Raw genomic sequence first — 24,910 nt, forward strand, 5'->3', positions numbered from 1 at the left:
CGGTTTTCGAAAATAACTCGCTTCAATTGTCATCGTGATTGCGATTAATTGTCATCTAAAACGTTGCCATAGCATTGTTCTGCAATTAAAGAAGTTTTAATTATTTTAATTACGAAAATTGTTTAATTTATTTACTGTTGTTCATATATAGAGATATGACATAATATTACAAAAATGTTTCGTTTTGTGTTTTCTGTCATCTAAACAATCTAAATAATCTACGATAATATTTAAATATAAAATATAGAATATAAAAACGAATAGTGTAAAAAATTAATAAAAAATTAATGAAAACTATATAATAAATTGTCATAAAATATATCCATCTAGACAGAACATTGAAGCATTTTTTACACGAAAATTGTATTATATAAAATTATATTCTTGTTTGATATACTATTTTTAATATCGAGCAGTAGTAATGACAGAGTTAAGTCATACAATTTGAGTTATTAAGACTTTAAATAGTGTTATGGCTCGAGTTAGAAAATTGTTCGAGGCCGATGTTCGGGGCAGAATCGTTACATTCAACCGCACGAGCGCCGGGGATAACCGATCCTGCAGGATTCCCGGGATAACCGCCGGCTCTCCGACTATGCCGATTAGTTTCGTGTTGACATAGCCGACCGCATCGATCGTTAAGCCCTAACGACCGCTCCTGATTACGATTTCTTTGCGATGTAAATGCCGTAGTTTCAACGAGCGCGCACTGTTTTAATTAACAACTCTCAGGTTATTGGAAAAAGAGACGGCTATTTGATAAGAATATAAATTTTATTTATCACAAGTTAATATTTTTTATTTTAAGACGAAGAGAATTTATACTGGCGATATATATAAGTTATCGCATGATAATATATGCTGTTTATCCCAACTTGAAGTGAAAGACGCATTAATAATGCTAAGGAATTGATAGGGCTCTCGTGTGAAAAACACAATTTAAATTCCCCGTGCTATTAAGAGTCATTTATAATGTTTAACCATTAATGACGTTTACTGTGCATAAGTAGAAGATAAAATTTGAATATCAAAATAACGTCAGCCATATAAATCACCATCTGATATTGATCCGAACGAGAATATCGCAACGTGTGAGCACTTGCTGAATAATAAATCCGTCCTTCGCATTCCGGACGACACTCGGCGGTTCGCGTCGAATTTCGCTGTTCATTGATTCTCCCTTTTCCGGATCGGGGGGGGAGGAGATTGTGGATAGGCGCGTGTATGATGTAGCCGAGTGGCTTTGATGCGCGATGAGTGTGAACGCGGCGATTAACCCCGTATCACCCCCTCTTATCAAGCGCGCCCCTATCCATCGTATCTTCCAGCCCGTCTCTTTCGCGCGGCGGAAGCGACGCGTTTTGTCGATCGACCAACCGCATTGTTCAAAATTTCTTTCTGCCTATTTTTCTCTCTCTTTATTTACATTCCGATCACACGCCTCTCTCTACCGACTTTTATTCTTCTCGCCCGTATACTCGTATATGCATGCGGTAAAATTTTGAAATTTTTTTCTGTCGAAGCTTTTATCGTAATAAAAGATATGTTCAAAGTATTAAAAGCATTATCAAGTTTTTACATCTTTGTATATGAACAAAAAATACGTTTTTTCAAGGATTATGATATAGCGATATACATATTTTAACGTTCTTTTAAAAAATTTTTGACGTATGGTATACACGATACACTGGATTAAAACTTTCCTTTACGTAAAATATTATAATAATATCAAAATTGATTAAAATTACAGAGAAATTAAACAAAGTAATTTTCACAATGAGATATTAAAAAGAATATTTAAGATTAAGTTTATTTAACTGACTAATCTCATGATAGTAACATTAGCGAGAAATTAAATCATAAATAACAGTATTAAGAACGTAGCAATAAGTAGATCAGTAATAAAAACGGAAGTGAGTAATAGAGGGTAATGGCAAATACTGAGAATGAACATAATACTCGATGTGAAATAGAATGGGAGTTGGTAAAGCGTTTCCACGAACAAAGTAGTCGATAGCATTCGCTTTATCTGACCTTTACCTTTGCCGCATATCCACCACGGCACCACCTTCAACCACCTCTACAACCGTACATGCAACTTTTCACCTCCGCTATCTCCTCGTCCCTCTTTCCGATCATTCTTTGTCTCCGTTCCGGGTTAGAAGGGTGGAGACTGGGGGTTCGTTTCGGCCGCATCGTGGATTCAAGTTAGAATTTGAGAATCGACCTACATTCGGCGGTAACCTTTAAGCAGATGCGGCGCTCAAAGTGACGCCTGGGTGGACTTTTTAAAATTTATATTTTAAAAATATCCAGAAGAGAGAAGGAAAGAAAAACATCCGATATAATCGGAAATAGTATAAGCTGAGAGAAAATCATATATAAAAATAAATTGTGTGAATTGTAAAATATTTTTTTGTCATAACGATAATTAATATTTTATGTCGTATCATCAGATTTAGCATAAAGAAAAATGCGTGTATCTCATGTTCAGGCTATTATTACATTAATAAATTCTAGGCAATTAGAGAAGATTGCACACACACATACACATACAAGGTCTAATCCATAAAATCCCTCTCTTAGGCGCTTTTATGTTCGACCGAATACGAGCGCGCAAAAATACCTACGCTTTATCGTTTTTCTGCCTAAATGTGGACCACGGTTGCACGCGAGGCGAAATGTTAAAGTACGCGGATGCATTTCTATAGTAGCGATAGTCAGAGAGCGATTAATGCTTCGCGGAAGGGAAGAGATAGCTCGTAGAGGGAAGTAGACCACACACAGTATGTATATGTATGTATGTATAATCCGAACTTCAAATAGGTAAAGGCCGTTTTTTTAACAGCTATAGCGGTCCAGGAATGTAACATATTGCTTGCAGAAGAACAATTCGCGAAAGAATGCTCTGACGTTTCGTCCGCCCAGACATCCGTCATTGTGCATCGGCATTTTGTGCATCGGTACGAAAGTAAGCTATACCAGTAAAGCAAACGTTCTCACAAACGAGATTGCAATACGTCGTAATTTTGGCGGATAGTTTGCGAAAAGCGAGCGGCATCTCGCCGCGCAAATTATGCAGTGGAGACATGCTCGACTGGCTCGTGTATTCGAAACATAATATACGTAAACGTACGTACTTAGATAATGTTATTACATGCGTTTACATAATACGTCGAAATGTGACCCGTTGTGTGTTCAGTATAATGTTGTATGTACTGGCCCGCGTACATTCACGTGCCTCAATGACGGACGGATTAAATAAATCGCCGTGCGATAATAATTTGCGTGCGAACGAGTTCAGCGCGCGGATGACAATGCGAAACAGCGGAAAACGTTAACGAATGTTTTAATCATATAAATATGCGTGTAGATAATATTTTCCAATTAAAACTTTTCAACCGAAACATTACACCCTTATTTGTAACAGAAACTCTTTTCCATTCTTCATTGTAAATTAATCTCCGGATTAACTTTTGTAATCATTCAGAGTCGTTAAGTACAAATATCTCAATTTGTATTAAAAAAAAAAAGAAACATGCTTATTTTACGGAATTTTATTTAAAGTTAAATCGAGAAAAAAGATCGCCACTGGTCGTGCAATTTTCTGTGAGACCGATTAAGATGGAAAAGTCGTTAACAAGACGTTGCTGTGTAGAGGAAGCATAAATGCATAATTCCACATTCGATCTGGCATCTGCAGCGGATCGCAAACCTTAGATGTTTCGCGGGGAGGTAAAGAAGGAGGGCTGCGGTAGTTTGGAGAAAAAGGGCAGCGACGGCGGAAAAATTGAATGCCGTTCCGTCGGAAAATGTTTTGCCACGGCAACGCTATTTCCGCGCAGCGGCAAAGATAAGCAAGAAACATTGTTAAGAAGAAGCGTAGTTTCTGATTTCGTGACGCACCCCTTCCAGAAACACCGGAATAGAATTGTTTCTCTTGTGCGCTTTTTTTCCTTCTTCTCTCTCTTTTTTTTTTTCACCTCGCCTCTTACATAACGCGGAGCTGCAGTTTCAAGGGAGACAGAAATGAGGACGAGAAGCCGGGGAATGAGTTGGAAATAGTTTGCGTTATCGATCCAAGTGCGTCCGACGGCGGATCTTAATGTAATTATATTTGAGTAAATGAAAAAGTCGCGTTGAGAACAGAGCCCGATAATGACAGCTCATCAAGTTGATAACATTTACAATGAATAAATGTGTATTCGTACACCGGCAGAGACACTTCATGATTAAAATGCAGGCGATTCACGGAAATCGATTTAATGATAATCGAACTTTGCATTTGCTACACGTGTGCGGATATTTAGATTCCTCGAAATCGCTTGACTCGTTCGAATCTAATCAAATGCAACAATTGAGGATGAATGTTTCTGTTACATCATCAGATTATAGACCCTCCGCTTGACGTTTATTCATTGAAGAATATAATTACGTTCAGCGGAGAGATTATAGCGTGCAGGTGCGAAGGGCGAAGTAATACATTAAATATATATCGAGCTAAAATGTCAGCCACTACACATATATATACGATATTCTTTATATAATAGAGTGCTTCCTTTATTATTATATAATATAAATATATAGTGTACCCTGTTTTGATTATATTTGTTTTTTTCTATGAACGATAGAACAAGCAGGTGATCTATGCTATTTTTATGCCAAAAGCAGTCCTTGCATAATCATGTTATATCATATTTATTAATTTCTCTTTATTATATTATACAAGGCATTCTAGAATGATCAAATATCCATTTAACCACAATTTTTTTTTTATCGATTGCAAGATGATTTTTTTTTCTCAGAGAAAATGTCGAGAGGGAGGTTATTTATCATACTTTTTCAATATATTTTTACCGCATTACTAAATTTTTAAATCCTGTTAAAAGTATAAAATCCACTTACAGAATTAATAGTATCAATTATTTTACTCTTGAAACTTGAGCCTCTAATTATTTTACTCTTGAAACTTGAACCTTAATTACTCGAAAATCATAGATTCTCAGACATTCAGAAAAAATCAATTTTAATTTGGCCAAGTAGTCTAATGAGAATAGGTGAAGAATATATGATGATTAGTGTTTAAACCTGGAAATAAAATGTAAAGACTTTAATGAGATAACGACCACACATTGTTCAAATATTTTTTTATAATTTTACTTAAGTTAAATCCTTCTCGTTGCATAATGTTTATATTTACTTCCCTTGTATATATTTACACAATGTATATATGTACACTTTAGCGATTTTACACTTTATTGCGTTATTGCTATGTATAGTTGACGCCATAGAACAGAGCCAGCTTTATATGATGACATGACATAGTGAAAATTTAATTGTTCCTCTACACGTTATCTGGAGGTATGTTGACTCAAGGTTTAAGCAGTGTGCAAAAGAGTTTTTAGTCAAAACAAATATTTTTTATTATATATCTAAGTATTCTCAACTACTCTAGTTATTTTTATTTTATTTTATCGGTTTTTCATTTCTGTACTTTTAAATAAATAATTTAGTTGTGCAATTTTTATAACAGATACTGATAATATATTATTTAAATTGTATTATTAGAAGCTTGTTAAAACTTTGCTCTATATATGATAATCTATTAAAATAATTAATTATAATTATTATGAAGATAAGCGCGCTGTGAGTAGTATTGGCAATTTTTTATATTGGCAAAACACAATTACATACATAAAACTGTTTACCGTAGTGTTACGACGTAACTGTATTAACGTGATATAATGAGATTATTAGAACGACGTGCGGAATTGTTCAATAAGAACTCGTCTACGAGGAAATAATGATTCCCTCGTCCTTCATCGAGGTGAATCATTATCTTCATCGAAAAGACTTGTTTTATTTGTACGAGGAACGCGATCGATGTAACGAGCGTTGAAGTTGTTAAAGGTCAACGATAAAGGTAAAGGCATACATTTAGGTAATAATGTATAATATCTGAGATAATCGACTAATCGCGGAGAATTCGCGACATTTTAGTTTATGAATTACAAATAGTCGCATAAAATGTCTCTTTGCACGCATAAACGGCAAATTTATTCACAACGAAACGATTACCATATAAGCAAATTAATCCACGTTGCTCTTTATGCTTATTGCTGTGTATTATTGTGTCAGATTTGTCGCAGAAATAAACAAAAATGCGGCACATTGTCACGCATAACCTGAATAAAATTGTCAATAACACCAAGTATATTGATGATTCTAGTACTAGCTTTTTGTCCCTCTGAATTGCCCCATATTGTAAAATCCAGAGCTTGATTTATATATTACAACATATCAATATTGTACTTTTCTCTCCACTCATTGTACCTTTGATTTTTTATTTTTCAAAATTTGCCTCGGCTTTTTCCACTTTCGAAGCGGAAGTCGGAAATTGTGGCGGAAAACTGTTGCACATATATACCACTATGATGTATGATACATCCGCGAGCATCTTTACGCGACGATTTAATTACTTGCTTGATACCTGAATTCGATCAGCGAATGGCTTCCAATTCATTGGCCAATGGCAATTTCTCTTCGTCAGGGACGTGCAACGAGATATCGTTTCCTTTCGCCGCGCACCCGTAATGCCTTTTCCCACACTGACTGTTCGTGACTGGAAAACCGCGCGACCGAGCTAGAAAACCTTGGCTAGAAACCTTTGACGTCAAGAAAATGTCCGCCCACACTCGTGCGCCGTTTCTTCCTTACCGCGATGTTCTGGCTCTTCTGGCATGCGAACGGGGAATGCTTTATGCGACAGAGAATTTCGTTTCTCACGTTCTATGTGTGTGTATATAGTATGTTATAGATTTTTTATCCCGTGACTGGAATTAAAAAGTGCGATGCAATAGCGTTCATACTTTCGTTCATCAAATCGAGAGCTCGTTTACTAGTTTCAGAAACGGACTAGTCGTCTTCTCTTTTTCTCTCATCTTCAGTTTCTTCAATCTTTAATTTATTTCGCGTGGAATTCATCAACGAGATAATTGAATGCAGTTTGGTCTTTATTTTTCGATTTACGAACATTTAGCAATTAGCAAATGGAACGCTGACTATGCAGACGAGGCTCTTACAAAAATTTTTTGCCTTCTTCCTTTAAGAAACTTACAATTAGACAAGAGAACTTGTTGTAATTACAAGGCGTTCTAGTCCGAACGTATTTCCCGCACGTAGAAAAATTTCTCGACGCAAAATCGTCGAGATAGGTTCGAAAGCGTGCGCGGTCGATGACTCGGAGTTAACAAGAATGTAATTCTAAAGTGTGGCAATGTGCTTCGGGGCTGACCATTGTTGAATCCGTAGTACATTCATCACAGGAATTACTTGGAGCAAGGGCTCCACTCTGCGGACGATTTTTCAAAGGAGACATTGGACATTTCTACGTACTCACCTGCTGGTATCCGTATGTTGTACGACGACGACGACCACGACTGACATTCCGAAATAGTCTCTACTCTAGGACGAAGCTTGATGGCCTGGAAATCTTTTTGAAACAACTACGAAGGTTATTTGTTCTCGAAAGACACCTTACGAAATTGAGCGCACCGATCAATCTAGATGATTTATTAAATACTACAATACATCGCTGTACAACGTGTGCAACGCAATTAAGTTGAAATTTTCATCGCATTAGAAACATATATAATCGTATATAATAATTGAAAATTCAATTCATTCTCTACACAACGCATGTTTTTCGAGTTAATCGAATTGAAGATTCAGCGGCGCGGAATTAAATTTCACGTATTTGATTAAAGCGAGGAGCGCAATATTGCGATTAATCGGGATATTTTTGCCTTGAATACTTATATATTCACATTAAATAAAAAATATGTTTATTCATTTATTTACAGAAATACGTAATAAAATGGTACACAAAATGTGCATCCTTGTTTAGTAAATTAATAATACTGGCTTTTTTATTTGTTTTAATTTTTTTTAACACACTCACAATTCATATACTGTTAATAAATAGTAAGATTAGATCTTGATAATAATAAAAAATTTAACAGTAATTTTCGATAAGACTTATCTTTATGAGAGAGAGAGAGAGAGAGAGAGAGAGAGAAAGGACACGATACATCTTGCACGCTTATATTCATGCCAAGACGCGATAGTACGGCTGCAGCATCGATGCTGGCCTGCAATACTGGCCTCAATTAATCTTTGAGCTTGACGGATCGGCGTGTTATATGGCATTATCGGAGAAATCGTAGGCGCACGAGAAAGCGCATATATCGAGGAAAGAAGGATTGACCTATGATATTTGCATCGATTTGCTGACCGCGCTGGAAGAGAGATATCTTCTTTATCAGACATTTAAAACTTTGCAAATAATTGCATCGATTATTTTACGAAAGAATTAGACATGTTACGGAATTTGCAGCTCGCGTAGCCGATCTTTTACTTTGAGTAATAGAGGCGATTTTCACATTTGAAACAACGACATTCTGTTGACGTTTTTATAGCGCGTGAAGAATATAGAGAACTTTACCAAGTTGCAGCGCGTCAAATTATATTTCGCGGATTCGGAAATAATGAAAACTTCTCGGCGACCCTTAACCTCGATACGTGTGGCCTCTCCTCGATTTCTTCTCTCTTTGGTACTTCACAAGATCCCGACAATATATCAAACTTCGTTAACGGCCGATTATTAAAGTTTGCTCTACTTTTGCCGCATTTAGTTGTCCGGTGATCATTGTTTCCTCAGAATCGTGATATGAATTCAATTTGTCACTACAGTGAATATCAGACCTTTTGCTTTAGTTGTCTTTACAATTAAAACTTCTTCGTGTCTTTGAACTGATATGATAACTTGAAAAAGCTGACATATACATACTTGAGAAAGTTAACATATGTAATTGTTCTGTTAATATCGCTAAATAATCCTTCATATGAGAGTTTATAGAGTGTTCTCGAAAAGCCATAAAATTCTTTCAACTTTCCGTATGATTGCAACCATCTCGGTTTACGAGTTCAAATATCCCTTTTAGTATTTTTACTTGCTAATTTTCAAGAGCACTCTCATCTCTCTTCGTCAGACGAGTCTCTGCACAGGTCATAGCAAGTCCGACGACGTTTCTATAAATTCGGAGTTTCGGTCTTCTAGAAATAGTTGTGTGAGAGGACTTGAGTATGGGTAGCAGTGCGAAGTAGTTTCTGCTTCCGGCAGTTCCTCGGACTTTGAATAACCATTATTGAATACGGCACTCCATTATTGATACCGACAAGGTATTCAGAAAGTCAAGATAACTTAATATGAAATAATGATAAAGCTTTTATATTACAGTATCTCTTTTAAAAATTATTTTACAAATAGTTAAAATTTTAAATTAAACTTTTTATATTTCATCATTATAAAACAGCTGCTCTGATTTTTGTTTTCTTAAATTGCAAAAAACTTATCTAATATCTTGAAAATAAGGAACATGTATTTCTTATGTTCTACAAGTTCTTATATAACAATATATTAAAAGATGACACCGTTGCATGTTAAATGCAGTGTTATAAATAAAGAATTTATTTTCAAATTCATTTTAAACTTAGATATATTTAAAGAAGAGGAACAATATGTGCTATTGTGAAATTATTATGAGCTTTTCATAGCTCTGTAAAAAAATCTCTATTTTTTAAAAAGATACGTCCGTGACGATTTAGAAATAAGCTGCTTATGTATTATGAACGTTATATTGACATTTTGACGCTTAAATTTCTCGCAAAAGTTTTAAAGACCAGTCTCTTTAATTCGTCTATTAAGCACACATGCATGTTCACTTTTAAAGAAAATTCTATAACAATTAAATGCAGCAATGCTTCGCGACCTTTTGACAATCTCTAACCTTTCGGTGATCGAGCATTCAGTCCGAAATTACATCTCATCGGTAGCTCGAAATTAATCGGCTGTGCCACTGATAGGTTTTTTATCTTTCCTCCGCCCAAGCGTGTCGGTGATGCGAATTAATCCGCATCGAAATCTATCAATCTATCTATCTATCGTCTTTTCGCGTCCACGTGTTTTAGATTTAACAAGAATTATATTTTTTTAAATAGTGCATTTATGTTTGTATATTAAATACACACATATGTTATCCCCCAGACACTATACAAAGATTTTATATTAAAGTAATTTTAATTCTAACTCTCTATTAAAACAAAAATCAATTTTAAATCTTAGTAATTATGCTTTCCTTTATATTCAAAATTCTATTAATTTTTAATCCGTATATTTATTATCTGAAGAATAACCTTTCATTTTTACTATTTGCTACTCTGAAATGCAAGTTGTCAAAATCTATTCTTTTTTAATTAGTCGCAATTTAAGAATTTTATATTTACGTTTCGATATTTTTATTCGAGCGAAATTATTTCACTTTTTATTAAAAGGTATTATTACATGCATTAAATGCTCTTGTTATCGAATACTAAAAAAAGATCAATACTCGCTTTGATTGTATTGTGGTCATAAATTTGTATTTATTGTGCAAATAAAAAAGCTAAAAGCTATATTTAAATATAAAATTGAAATTGTCATATCAAATTTTTTATATTATATAAATAAATAGTAATAATTGAAAATAAGAATATTTCTTTATAATGTTATAAAATGTATTAGGTATGATTCGATATATATATAGATTTGTAAGCTGTATAAATATCTTTCTACATTGTTACTCATTTCAACGCAATTAATTTTAATGATACGTTAAACACTTTAGTGTTTTAAATATTCTTTTATTTTTATATCTCACTAATTGCTTGTAAAACAAATATTAATTAAAAATTATTGTGATAACTTATGTAAGAGACAGTGCATTTGTTAATAATATGTGTATAAATTAGCAGATACAGATATAGTACATCACACTGTATGTTAAAAAACTGTGTTGTTAGATACTTAAATAAACAAGTTATCGCTGTAGTCGATTTCTAATGCGGAAGACAAATCTCCCTGACAAAAGGATTCAATAAAAGGCGCTATCGGGAAAGAGATTAACTAATTGGAGGGGAACAGCTCTGTTGTCTTGTACGAACAAGGGATATAAAGTCGCAGTCGCGTGAAACGATCGAGAATTACGGACGTTCTATTGTTGGGATTTCGTAGAATAGCGCGCTTTGCAACTAATATCAAAGGGGGAGCTACGAGGATTTCTAAAGATATAAAGGTGAGAAAGCGATATTACTGGCCGTTGCGCGGAATGCTTGCATCGATCCCTTCTCTCTTTCCCTTTTCCTTTTCTCTTTCTCAAACAAACAGGAAAGTGAGCGGAAAATAAAAGATGATACGTGGGCAGATAACAGGGTTGGGAATGAGGGAGGGCATCGAATGCGCGTAGTCGGTGCACCTTCAACTCCAGTATGCATCCATTTTGCATCCCTACAGCATTTTTTCAACGTACTTATTTTATTAAAAAATTATCAATAAATGTTAGATAAGAAGTCGATTTATTTTTTAATATATATATATAGTATTGCTATTTTCTCATCTATCACATCATTATATACAATGTTATTCGGCTTTGTCGTGTATCGTGAGGTTGAGTTAAAAAGTGCAAAAGGAAGTAAGACATGCTATATGTGTACATATAATAGGTCGTATGTATATGTTCTCAACACTTTTTACCCTCTGAGAGAACCTCTATCGTATAGCGGCGAAGAAATCTCATTTGCTTATCAATTCTTGAATACGAAAGTGGGCAGGTCTTGGAATAAAATGTACAAAAATATTCTTCGATTTTGCTTTACATTATATATGTATATACGAGAGATACATTGTTCGATATTTAACCTACATAAAAGACATTTTAACTTGAACATTTGATACTACATTTTAATTCTTAACCAGAGGGACCTGAAAAGAAGACCCTCTTCAACGAGAGAAATATTTTATAATTATAACTGAGCCACGTTCTAACGCTGTGTTTATATAATGAATAAACTTAATTTCTTTCTGCTCTTTCTCTTTAAATATTTCCATAATAATTTCTGTTAAATTTGATTAACAAATATGATTAACAATTAACAACTGTGAAATAGATTGCTGTAAATGATAAATAATAATTAATGATACAGTTTCACGATATTCAAGCAATTTGTCGACGGTATAAACAATTTCATCGATCGTCAGATTATCCGATTTTTTTTGATAATATTTTTGTGTCACCTGGTCTATCAATATATTCGAATTTCGAATGTTAGAACGCAGCAAATTGTCAGGGAAAAAGACGCGGCAACGTCGCGGTAGCGACTGCAGGGATGGTCGAGACGCAGTAGGGGGTGCTGTGAAGTGTAGGGGCCGATCAATATGGTGGCAGGGGAGGGTGTGGCAGGGGAAGAAGGGGAAGTTTCGGAAGACAGGGTGGAACGGGGACCAGGTACGCGCGATTCTGTCGCGTTTCGGTGACCTTGAGCTTCCATCTCTCTCCGGGAGAAGCTCTTTCTCTAGCTATCTGCTCCTACATTCGTCCATGACCATTAATCGGATACTTTTTTTTTGAACACGCGAGGGATTTCAGCGTTCGGGATAACGTATCGCAATCGGTTTTTTTTCTCATCGATGGTTCTTTAATTGATTATTTTGCACGAGGGAAAGCTTGGTTTGGATGCAACGCTATAATAGCCCCCGTGTCTGCTAACTTCGGTAGTTAGAAACTTCCGGTGCATGCCGCAGAAATTTCTGAGTAGCGGCCATAATAGAAGTAGGCCATATAGAATATCCTAAAAGTAGCGTAATTCTAGTTTGAACGGGAAATATTAATATTGTAACACGTTAGTATTGTTTTCCGTTATCGTGATACATCGTTGTTCATATCGCAGCGGGCGTTTTATTCATCAAGCGTTGCGTATAATCGGTATTATGGAATAATCAACAAATTTTCGTTCTCATTTTGTAATTATGCTCTATAGAAATTTCTATATCTCTCTATTAATAATACATATATATTATGATAATATCATTAGTAATGTTATATTTAAAATTTATCAATAAATCTTTTCTAAAATGATTTTTCTGATATTTCTGTAAGATTACAATCGTATCTTTCAAAGTGTCTTATATATTTTGTTGGGCTGGGCTTTAACGCGCCAGGATAAAGCAAGAAAGACGGTATTGTATGTTTACGTTACGCTGCAGTAGCGTATGCCCTGAAAAAATAATTTTGCCGCGAGACTGTCGTAACTCGCGATAAAGTGGAACAGAATGAACTGTATGCCGGAAGTAGAAATGGCGTCGATGTATGCTCTATGCAACGATACTGAATTCCACCCTTCTCCTCATCAAGTCTTATCTTTATCTCCGAAGTCAAGCTCGTTTGCTCGGTTCTTGATGGCGCTTCTATATTCTACTCAAGATAATAAAAATATCTAAAAGAGTTTCAAGTTTTTCTTACGCTCTTTTAAAGATACATAAAATAATATTAAATTAAATATTAGTTATTTATTAAATATTATTTAATATTTTTTTATTTTCCTTACGTAAATTTATTATATTAGACAAATTTTATACTTGTTACGTTTTGAAAATTCAAAGGGGATTCAAGAAACAATATTCTAAATAAAATATGAAAGTGTAATAAGCAAACTCTTGAAATATGGATATAATTCAAGAGTCTGTTTTAGTATTTGTTCAACTGACTTTTAAATTACTTAATTAACTTGAAAAATATTTACTCTCAATATATTCACATTCACTTGCTATATTTTATTACAATATTTTTACATGTTGGCAAAATTTAATTCCTTGCATTCATTCAGTTGTCCTTTTCTATTCGTATTTTATTGGAGTCGTATTTCGTTGCAGTTTTCAAATTTCCAAGATTTTTTTCTTGCTTTCTTTATTTTCCACATTTGCAAATTTTTCATTTGCAAGCTTGTTTTATTCCGTCTTGTTCGCGCTTCGTTATTTTGTATATTTCGTTTTCAAGAAACAAAGCAAATATGCAGAAAATATTTGTTCTCGTAAATTCAGATATGAAAATTTGTAAGTTCTCTACCGTCGCGAATGCAATCCTCGCGCTAAGATAGGAAAGGGGATTTTGGTTGCGGAAATTTCACCAAAATTCGGGGACCGCGCTGCCAAGTAGTACGAGTCAATATTTTGTCGGGCTGTCGTACCTCGTTTGTCGGAGCTATCGATTGGCTCGTCTTCTTTCGCCGTTAGCACTTCGCCGACATCCAGACTCAACGACGTTCTCTCCCTTTTTCAGGGGAAACGTCGTATCTTCACCCTACGGGGTTACAGTCGCCCGATCGACCGTGAATATACTTGTAGCTCTCGAGAACGAGAGTCGTCTCGGGCTACGAAAATTGGAGGGATCGTATATTATCGGCGTAAACGAGTGTACTTTCCACCATGCCATTTTGCGACGTATAAACGTCGTTATGTTCTGTGCGCGTTGTGTAAATCAGTAATATATGGTTTAGTTTCTTCCACAAGATGGTAAAAAGGTTGTATGATATTGGTATGACAGATCTAAAGACGAAGCTTTATGTGACGAAAGGGGAGAGAAAAGGAATGTGTGGGAAAGCTTAATGATTAATAAATACAATAATTTACAAAAAAAAAGAGATCAAAGAATTTAAGGACACATAGCATTTATACGTGATGTTTAATTAACGTAGGTCTGTCAATCCACGGATAGAAATAAAGTAATGTAAAAATAAATGTTTATTTTAAATCAGATTTTTGCATTTCAGTTTTCTGTCAATTATTCTATATGTCCATCTTCCATGTTAGTACAAATATGAAGTTGCACTGAAATATGTACATTTTTATGAATAGAGTGATTATACAACTTTAAATTTATTGATCTTTTTTTAGACTAACACAGTCGAGATATAAAATGTCGATAAAATTAAATTCTGGAAATGTAAAATGGTAAACGAAACAATCTACCCGGTCGAGATTTATTTAACAACGTGAGAATTCCACATTGCGACATATATTTCATCGATTCGCATTTTCAATGTTATCTGATCGAACAGAGTATCGCATAGAATAAATGAACGAGCGGATCATAATTCGTGGCCTTAGCCCTCCAATTAGGAGGTGTACGCGTGGCTAGATTACAGAGATGCGAGCACGATTTCAATTAGTGGAAACTTATCGATTGGAAGGATATTTCATTGTCGAAACGGATGATAAATCCGTTAATTAAACTAACGAACATCGAAATTCTAAGCCCGTCAAGAAAAGACGACGAAGGTCAGATTGTCGAATTAATAAAGCCATTAATCCGTTGAAAATCTCGATCGTCTTCCATCTCCATTCCGAGCAATTCGCGTTAAAATATATACTGTTCTTTATTTAGTTTGCAATCAATAACGTTCTTTATACGCTTCTGCAAAATTTCAGAAAGACACATAATATGAAGGTCAGATTGTCGAATTAATAAAACCGTTAATCTGATAAAAGTCCCGATCTCTCTCATCTTTTCGATTTCGAGCATTTCGCATTAAAATATATACCTACTGTTCTTTATTGAGTTTGCAATCAATAATGTTCTTTATACGCTTTTGCAAAATATATCCATCAACTAAAAGATTCAATCTAAAATCAATATAAAAATGTTATAACATAAACAATTTCTCACTCACCGATACGTAGAATAGCGAAGTTGTAGTACACAGCACACTGATCTGAAAACAAAATATTTAAATTATGTATATACATATGTGTGTGTGTCGAACAATGCAGTTTAGAAAAAATGCAGTTTTTATTTTGCATACCTCACAGTTGCCCCGATGTCGCCCGATGCCTCCCCGGGCCTCCTCCTCCTCTCTTGGTCGATCGTCATTGCTCCTTCGTAGACACTCGCGAAAACACGAATAATTACGATTGTCCAATACTTTACACGGCACTCCCGACGCGCAAAACTTTACACGGCACTCCTGACGCGCGACACTTTATACGGCACTCCCGACAAGACGCATGAATCGCACTGTGTATCGCAATGCTACCTGTAACAAATAAAATACATACATATATTAGAATAATCTTATTATTTCGCATTATAACATATACAATATAAATATAAATATGTAAGCTAGATTATTTAATTAGCAAATTTTCGCTTTATTAATATTTTTTGACAGAAATCAGCTGATAACTGTCAAAAAATATTAATCGAAAATAAGGTATTATAATATATTATTTACAACATATTACTATTTTAATTTTTATAACATATTATTTTAAAATTTAATTAGCAAATTAACGCTTTAATCAGTTAATTTCTGTGAAAAAATATTAATCAAGTTTAAACAAACTTTATATTATTTCTTTTTTTAATATTCTTTTTAACATAAAATCGAAGAATGGCGCAAGCGTAGCGCGCGCTTCTGTTGTTCTAGTATGAATAAATAATGTAAAAGACTTAAGTTCAATATATCGATTAATTTTAAATGAAAACTTTACTTCTAATAAAGATATAATTCAAGATTAAATTCTGGAGATTTAATAAAAAATATATAAAAATGAATGATATTCTTCTATGGGGATATAACAAACAACGAATAGATATTCTTATCGTCAAGAGAAGATTGATTTCACTTTTTCGCGTGCATCTGGGTAATCTCATTTTCTAAAAAGAAGGAAGGAAACAAGATTAGCCGCTTTTAAACGTTGGTAGTAATTGCATATTCGCTGGCTCTAGACGAGACAATCTGTATAGTCATGTTTCACGTATAAAATGTTGATGGCAATTTGCCGAGCGAATGTATGCCGCAGCTTAAGGGGTTAGACTTTGAAATTGCCGGTCGACGGTATGAGATTGCACGAAGAGATGGAAAGATGATATTGAACGTGAAGCTGCTTGTCCGCGAGCTTACGCCTTACGGAGGTCAGAAGGGAAGCTCTCGTGACCGAAAAGAATTGCCGTTTCCACGGGCAAACGAGCTGCCATCATTTCCACGAGGCAGAATCTTGCATAGGGCGCGCCTAGATGGAAGAAGGGCAGGTGGAGGAAAGATGGAGAACCTTGGCGAAAGGCTGGGAGCTTTGCGATCGTGTTTGCTCGGACTTCTCGCGCATATTTCATATCCAGACTGCGCGTTCCTTATCCTTTTTACCTTTTCTTTCATGTTTTCGTGTCTTGCGCAGCGTTCGCCATATATAGAGCTTTTCTCTCGTTGTCTCGTTCGTTGTTTATTTCGTCGACTCCGTAAAGCAATTCCATCAGAAATATACGACAATATACTTACGCGCTATTTATTATTAATTTTTTATAAATACGTTTCTATTATTATGTCAATATGGAATATCATACACGTGTGACACAACAAGAATGAAGATTTATGTTATATTTCTTTTATAAAAATGTATGCTTTTTAAAAAAAATCAATTATTTTATTTAGTATTATCGTTTATTATTGTTTTATTATCATTATTTATTATTATTAATATTTACTTAATATTATAAATAATATCACAATTTTTTTATCGTACGTATCACTATTGCACCAAACTTATTAGATATATTTTAGTATTAGGGCGATGATATATACGATCTTTCAGAGCTTAATAGAATTGATGTTGATTATAATTTTCCTCTAAATAATGTGCACAATTTAGTCTACAGTATTAATATGGTGGTCTATCGAATCATAGCGGTCACGATAGTATCCAATTAAACGATACAACCGATATAACAACCAAATGTATTTCAATTGAAATTGTCGAGAGAGAGATAAACATATAATAAATATATAAAACGTGAAAAATATAAGTACATTTTTTATATTTTTCTCTATAAATGACCTCGTAGTTTCTCTTTCTCTCTCAAGATTGCTAGTTTTCGATAATATTAATTGGACATTAATAGGAAATAAATTTGCCATTATTCCCAGGGTATTTCGAATTTCCAACAGCAATAGATTTTACGATTATTAACTTTTTGATGACCATGCGCAACACGCGTTTGAATTATATCATTGTTGCTGCAGTCGATTTTGCATTTCTGTGCAACGTCGACATTATGCAACACAGATGTATGTACGATTTCGGCTGAGACATTAGAGTAATTCGCGCGCTGCGGTTTGTGGACAACGAGGTGTGCTCATGACGCTAATTATAACGAATGCCTTCGAGTGGACCGTGCTAACATTGCATCGCGAGGTGCACGCCGAATATTGTTTAGAAATGGTGCCAAGTCGTATGTTTTAACGCTGCATATAGTCCAACTAAATGTAAATTTTATATTATGCATTCGGACAGAACAATTGAGCGCGCTGAAAGAAGGATCCCAGTACTTGTCAATTAATAGATTTTGATGCGTAAAGAGTATTAGTCAATTTTTCTATCAAATCCTTTAAATAAATTTATTAAAAAATAGTAAATATAATTGAATAGTAATTAATATATTTATAAATAATATATTATTTCTATCTTGATTAATACAATTTTTTATTATCATTAAAATTATTATTAGTAGTTCAATTTTATTTGACGAATCTTTGCAGTTTGATAAAATTAATGAATCAATAATAAATACACTGTATAAATATAAAATATGATTAAGAGTATATAAAAAATATTTAAATAATACTATTTTTGAATCTTTTGAGCGAGCCTGTAGCTATTAAAATAACTGATCGGGAAGCACATAATCTACGGCGAGTGATCGTACGAGTCAAAGATGCATCACGTACAGCATAATAATATAAGCGATTGTTGGTGTTAGTTTAGGATGCCCCTGTTGAAATGTGTGAGGCTGTCTGCCACTGACAGGCAGAAGTGTTGCGTCGGAACATGTCTTGTTGTTTTGTGAACAACGAATGCTCTAGCACCCATTAAACCTAACCGCTGAGACATTTAACTTGCGTACAATCTACAAAGGGAGTAGATGTAGTCTACACATATATTACCATCTTATGCAAATTGTCATTTTTAGAATAAACAGATTTAAAACTTTATCTCTCTCTTTCTCTCTCTAATATATTCAACATAGGAATAAATATTTTAAAACACATATAATAATATTAAAATAGTATAATTTCAACTGTACTTTGTATGTTTGTATTATCGTTATCTTGTAAAAATATAATCCCGGATTAAATTAATAAATATAGATTCGTTTGTACATTTCGCAATGCTAATATGCGACGAATATGCTAGGAATTTGATTTATTGGACATATAATCCATCAATCTGTCTCTCTCTAAAAGACTTAAGACCATCCCTCTGATTATGTTTTTACTCTGAAGTCGGCTTCTTTCAACCCGGAAATTACTTTCATCCCGCCCTCTTCCTGCTTCACCCTTCGCTAGCTTACTCGCTCCCTGTCGGTCCTTTCTTCTTTTTGCCCGTTTTATCGCAGATTTCCCGGAAGGTAATACCGTTTTATGCCCCTTACGACCCTCGTTGAACGACTATCCGGCTACAGATAATCGAGTACTTCGACTGGGAAGCAAATAAGTCGAGAGAAGGAAAACGCGAATCTTTGAAGGTATGTCAGTCTCTACAGCGTTGTGTATCCAGATTTGCTTATATTAAAGCATTCACAGAGCGTATTTGCTGCGTGTTTGCACGCCATGCAAATCGATAAGCTATCATTGAGATATGATCAAATTTCGCTACAAAAGCAATTACAATATTAATCGAAAACGTATAACAAATTATTTTATCTTAGATTTTAAATAAAAATGTAATATTCCGAAATTTAATAATTCCATTTAAAAAATATGAAATTTACAACTACAAGCTCTAAAAGCTGAAATAGTTTTAAATCATTACTCCTAACTTTCTTCCAAGATTCAAACATGTAAAGTCTTTTCTTACTAATTTTTTTTTAAATTTATATCATTTGTAAATAAAGGTATCTTGCGTCAAATATATTAAAAATATATAAACGACATAATGTCATATATTATTCGCTTTTTTCATTTTCTTATTAATTTTTTTTCCGTCGTATAACGCAATCACCATTAATAAAATCAATTATCAAAAATATTTTTATATTTCGCGCAGCAAGTTTCTTATTTTTCTTTTTTTTCATCATTGTTTATTTATCCTCGATTTCACACGGTACTGTTACGAGACATAAAACTATTACAAAAAAATCGAATTAACGTGGATCGTGTTCGGAATATAGCTCTCTCGTTTTATATATTGCGGGAATATTATCATACTCTCTCTTCGTTTCCGCTCCAATTGCCGACACTTTTCACGCTTCGATTTTCACGCACGCCGCGCCTCGATTTCAAAAGTAAACGCGTGCATGCAACCACGTTCCTCCCTTCACAATCTTCTTTTATTCGCCAGGGCGGGAATCGCGGGGATATATGTATGTATTCCACCTGACTTCTCTCGTGTGTACCGGCGCGGCGGTCTTCCAATATTCCTGCAATATCGCGACTCCGCGAATTGTTGCCCCGCTTTCTTATATTCCTCATGCAAATGCGTACATGCGGGATCATCGTGGGCGCACATTCGACGCGATTTTATGGAACATCGCGCGACTGATCCACGAATGACAGTCAAACTAGACAGCTGCGCGTAATGTCATTTTTTTTCTTTTTACATTTTGCTTTTCTTGATCTTTGTAAAATAAGAAAACGAGGAAGATATATTTTATTAAATATTATATTACAATATCATATTATTATGTTTATTACTGATATCGACATGTATTTATAGATTACACATATAATTCAAAATTATTATTGATAGTATTATATAATATTTATAATTTTTTTTATCATTGCAAATCTCTGCTTAAAAGATAATTGTGTACATCGATATTATACAGGAATATCTTATTATCAGATGAAGTTTTTATCACATTCTCGGGGAGGAATTATATTTAAGCAAACTACCAATTGCTGCAGTAGAAAGACAAAGATTCAAATATATAACATAAAAGTCCAATGTCTATTGATCTGTTTAGTGATACCGTAGTTTTCATTTTTCTTGTGTTTTTCTTTTTCGAAAAATAGATTCGACAGAGAGATCGATAATGTAATTATAATATATTGACATAAAATTTTATTTGATTATTATTGTCTCTTGTATATTGCATATCCAATAATATATATATCGATTATATCGCGTATAATTTTGCTTCGGATATTGAATATCATTGCTATTATATAAACATATTAATATTGTGTATCGCGTATGAATATTATATATGATGAAATATATAGGCTTATAAAGCGTTCATCTAAAGCCTCTTTGAACTCACTTGGATCTTGCTATATGTAAACATTTTATTTTTTATTAAAAAAAATTATATTAATTACTGAAAATAGCAATACTTTTTCAATAATTATACTACATCTAAAGTAACATCTAAACATAGCTGATTTAAAAGTATTAAATATAACATATACACGAATGTGTGAAGAAGAAAATTATAATAAAAATAAAATAATAATAAAATGTACAAGTAATACCCACTAAATATTTTTTATAAAAATAGCTTCTATTAAATTTATTTAACAAAGTTAAATCTGGTAAAGAAATACTATAACATTTCATTCTATATATAATACGAGGAAGAGAATACAATTCATCCCTTTATAAAAAGATCACTGCTACTTTGGAAATAAGCTTCAATGGAGAGTCTTTTAGAATTTCGTTGGCTTTAAAATGAGAGTATCGGACTTGTTTACTGTATATACATGAGAGAAAGAGAAGGAGAGGAAGGAGAGAATAAACTCAATAAATGCTGCAAGCACGTAACGGATCCGTTGTGCGCACGAATGTTGTTACAGCATCTGAATCTTCATTACTTCCGATCTTAGCCACGTTTCCACAATTCCTTGCGGCGGAGCCAGAAGAAATAACAAACTCGAGATCGTAAATGGACAAATCTACGGATTCTTGTGTATATAAAGAGCGACGTAGCTATCTTATAAGCCACTTTAATAGCGCTACGAAATTTATTATTTCTCTATGCACAACATAGAGATTGCATGCGGTTGAGCTCTGCTTTACAAGACAAAGCTCAAGGAGCTATTGTATTTGGAGACAAGATGCTCGAATATTAGTGATATTTAATAAATAGCAAAATTGAGGAGTTTCGAGATACGTAAAACGACAATCATAAGAATGTAACATTTTTTTACAAATTAATTTTTAATTGGTCACAAAACACGTTTATCAGTTTATTCAACAATTGCTTTTACTTGAAAAATTCAAGTAACGATAATTATGCGATCTGATTTCTCAGTATGAGGAAACGACTTTGCTATCTCGATCGATCGATCTCGTGATACAGCGACCAAGGCAGTGCTACGAACACGGATGTATATATTAAATTTGACAGGAACCACACGTGTCTCCGTTGCAATTCGTTACGCGTCATGCTGAAGACGCCGTATTTCCGCCAGCAGTTTCATAATCCGCATCCCTCTTTCCCCTTCGTCCTTGTCGCCCGTCTTCCCGTTCGTTTCCAGCTTCAGCTATTCCCGCGTAATCGAGTCACTGTCAATTATATTGCCATTTAATTGGACCAATTTCTCGTACGAGCGGGAAATTTCGGGCCAGGCGGGACGCAAATTTTCGATCTCCCGCCAGACGATCCGCAGGACAGCCACCAGCGTAAGATAAACGAGCGAGGAGAAGCGGCCCACCTAAGCAGGATCCTGTCTGCGGATCTCGCGATAACGACCCCGTCCTCGTTACTCGTCGTTCCTTATTATCCCTGGCGCAGCCATATGTCACTGTCGGATCAATTTCTATACGTGCTCGTCGCGCATACGCGAGATGTTCGGCGAGGGATGAGAGAAAGAGAGGACGAGAGGGAGAGAGTAAGAGAGAAGATCTGAATAATTTCTCGCACATTCATTTCTTGACGTGGTCGAATGTGAAAAATGTTAAATATTGCAAATTCAATTTTGTGCATGCGCAAAATTGCATTTCCGTCGCGTTGCATGACGCAAGAGTTGAATGATGAGTGAAGATAGTGAATTCAGCGAAAATGAGTCGACTGCTGCTAATTTGGCAAAAATATGTATACGGGTGATATCATTAGGGAATTAAATTTTTTCCGAGCAATTACCCTTTCGCCTTCAGCGCGCATTATTTCTGCAATTACTTCAAGAATGTTCTCAATTTAGTGTTTCTCGAGACCCTAGCGCTTTGAATGTAAACGTAAGAAAAATGTTAATCGAAAATTACAGAAGAAATTGTATTTTCTCTAATTAATTATATTTATATGCTTAAAAAAATTGCAGAGAAAACACTCGCATGCATAAATATAATTATATCGAAACTTAAACCAAAAATATATTATTGCAAGAGTAACGGTTTATTTTTCCTCAATATATTTTTTATGTAAATATAAATATATTTTTCTTTGATATTCTTTTTTCAATTCAGATTTTAAATAAATATATCGAGACTGAATAAAATAACATAAAATTAAAAAAAAAAAGAACTTTTATATACATATATAACGAGGCAAAATATATTTTTGTTCTCTTCTATCTGCGATAAATTTCTTATTACACGATCAATTGTTGATGCAATCGATCGAACGGAAAGAACATTGACGGAAATGAACAATGTGCATTGCGTGAAACAGACGTGATAGGGATGCACGGTTACAAATACGCGAGAACAACTTCGTTGTCGATAGTACACTGCGGTCGGACGATCACGTTTCACGGTCCTTACCGCGTGTTATGTGTAGCAATCTGGCATGTGCATGCAAGAACTTCTATACCCGACCACACATACATTCCTCTCTTCCTTCTCCGCGTTTCGGGAAAACGTTCGTGTCACGCGAAAGTTCATAATAACCGCGGCGCGGCAGCAATTTCGTATCCCGCAGTTATAACAAATCGCAAGAGTTTCACGGAAGTTGTCGAATTTCTTTCTCACGATAGTCATTCGCGTGAATTTTCTACATATAATTTCGAGCATTCCAACGGTCCGAATAAATCATTTGTAACAGACGACATCATGCGAGAAATTGAAACTGGATTGTAATTTCTTATATATATATATATATATATATATATAAGCATTCTTATGTTTATATTCATATAGATAAATGCTTCGATTATTCGATATTCTTATCATAATAATATCTATATTATAATACTAGTTAGCAATTTGCGAAAAATTACGTAAAAAGAAAATATGTATTTTCTGGATAAATTTAAAAAAAGTTTAGATTTTTCCTGTCTAAACGACACTATGCGACGAAGATGCACGTTCGGAAAAAGGGATGTGCGCAGAATCGTAAAGTTTCGAAGATGCATACGACTTAAGTAATCCACCGCATGCAAGCATCGGCATAGCAGTCGCTAGATAAAATATGCAGCGGTCCAGATGCTATCGATCTATCTAACCGATATAGTACGAATATATGCATGCATTTCTACGGAAATAGCGTATCAATAAAATATCACATTGTGACTGGGAAAACTTCGACATGCACGTACAATGGCCATTTTTCTTAAAAATCAATAAGCTTAAATTTTTCAATTTCTGTATCTTCAGAATTGCGCAGAAAAGAAAGAATTTTAACTGTCGTCCCCGAATTATTAAAAAATTTTTTAAGTATTTTATTATAAAAATAGAACAATTTTTCAGTAGAGATTCTTTTTACCGTGAAAATTCACATTTTTGTAATTCTATAAAATTTGTAAACATAATTTAATATTCGAAATTTATCTATTCAAGAAATATTTCGGAATAAAAACGAGAGTTATCGGTTTGTGTGCGAGTTGACAATCAGGCAGTTAAAAACAATTCTCTATAGATTCGTTTTTGCCAACATCATCGATTGTATTAAATGTCGAACACTTGTTACAAATATATACTCACAATACAATTCACATTATTTCTCCGTTCACACATATTATTGCATTTAATATAAAATTCGATGACACGTAACCGAATTTCAAATAATAATTTCGTAATTAGATTGGCTGCGCCCATTTTGTTGTATTAAAA

At 34.2% G+C, this 24,910-nt stretch overlaps 2 protein-coding genes across 6 annotated transcripts in view; one reads left to right on the forward strand and one right to left on the reverse strand.

Moving 5' to 3' along the window:
- The window catches only part of LOC145937593 (uncharacterized), a 227,773-nt gene that overhangs the window by 91,092 nt on the left and 111,771 nt on the right, over positions 1-24,910 (reverse strand). The window contains exons 6-7 of the mRNA XM_083040737.1: positions 15,733-15,963; positions 15,601-15,642 (exon numbers count right to left, since the gene is read on the reverse strand). The gene's annotated coding sequence lies outside the window, so the exon portion shown is untranslated. The remainder of the gene's footprint in view (positions 1-15,600; positions 15,643-15,732; positions 15,964-24,910) is intronic.
- The window catches only part of Nrx-1 (neurexin 1), a 225,470-nt gene that overhangs the window by 39,957 nt on the left and 160,603 nt on the right, over positions 1-24,910 (forward strand). The window lies entirely within an intron of this gene.

This window comes from Prenolepis imparis, unplaced genomic scaffold (genome assembly GCF_030444845.1).
Source record: "Prenolepis imparis isolate NDT839.2.m4 unplaced genomic scaffold, iyPreImpa1.0 SCAF_6, whole genome shotgun sequence".
Classification (NCBI taxonomy): domain Eukaryota; kingdom Metazoa; phylum Arthropoda; class Insecta; order Hymenoptera; family Formicidae; genus Prenolepis; species Prenolepis imparis.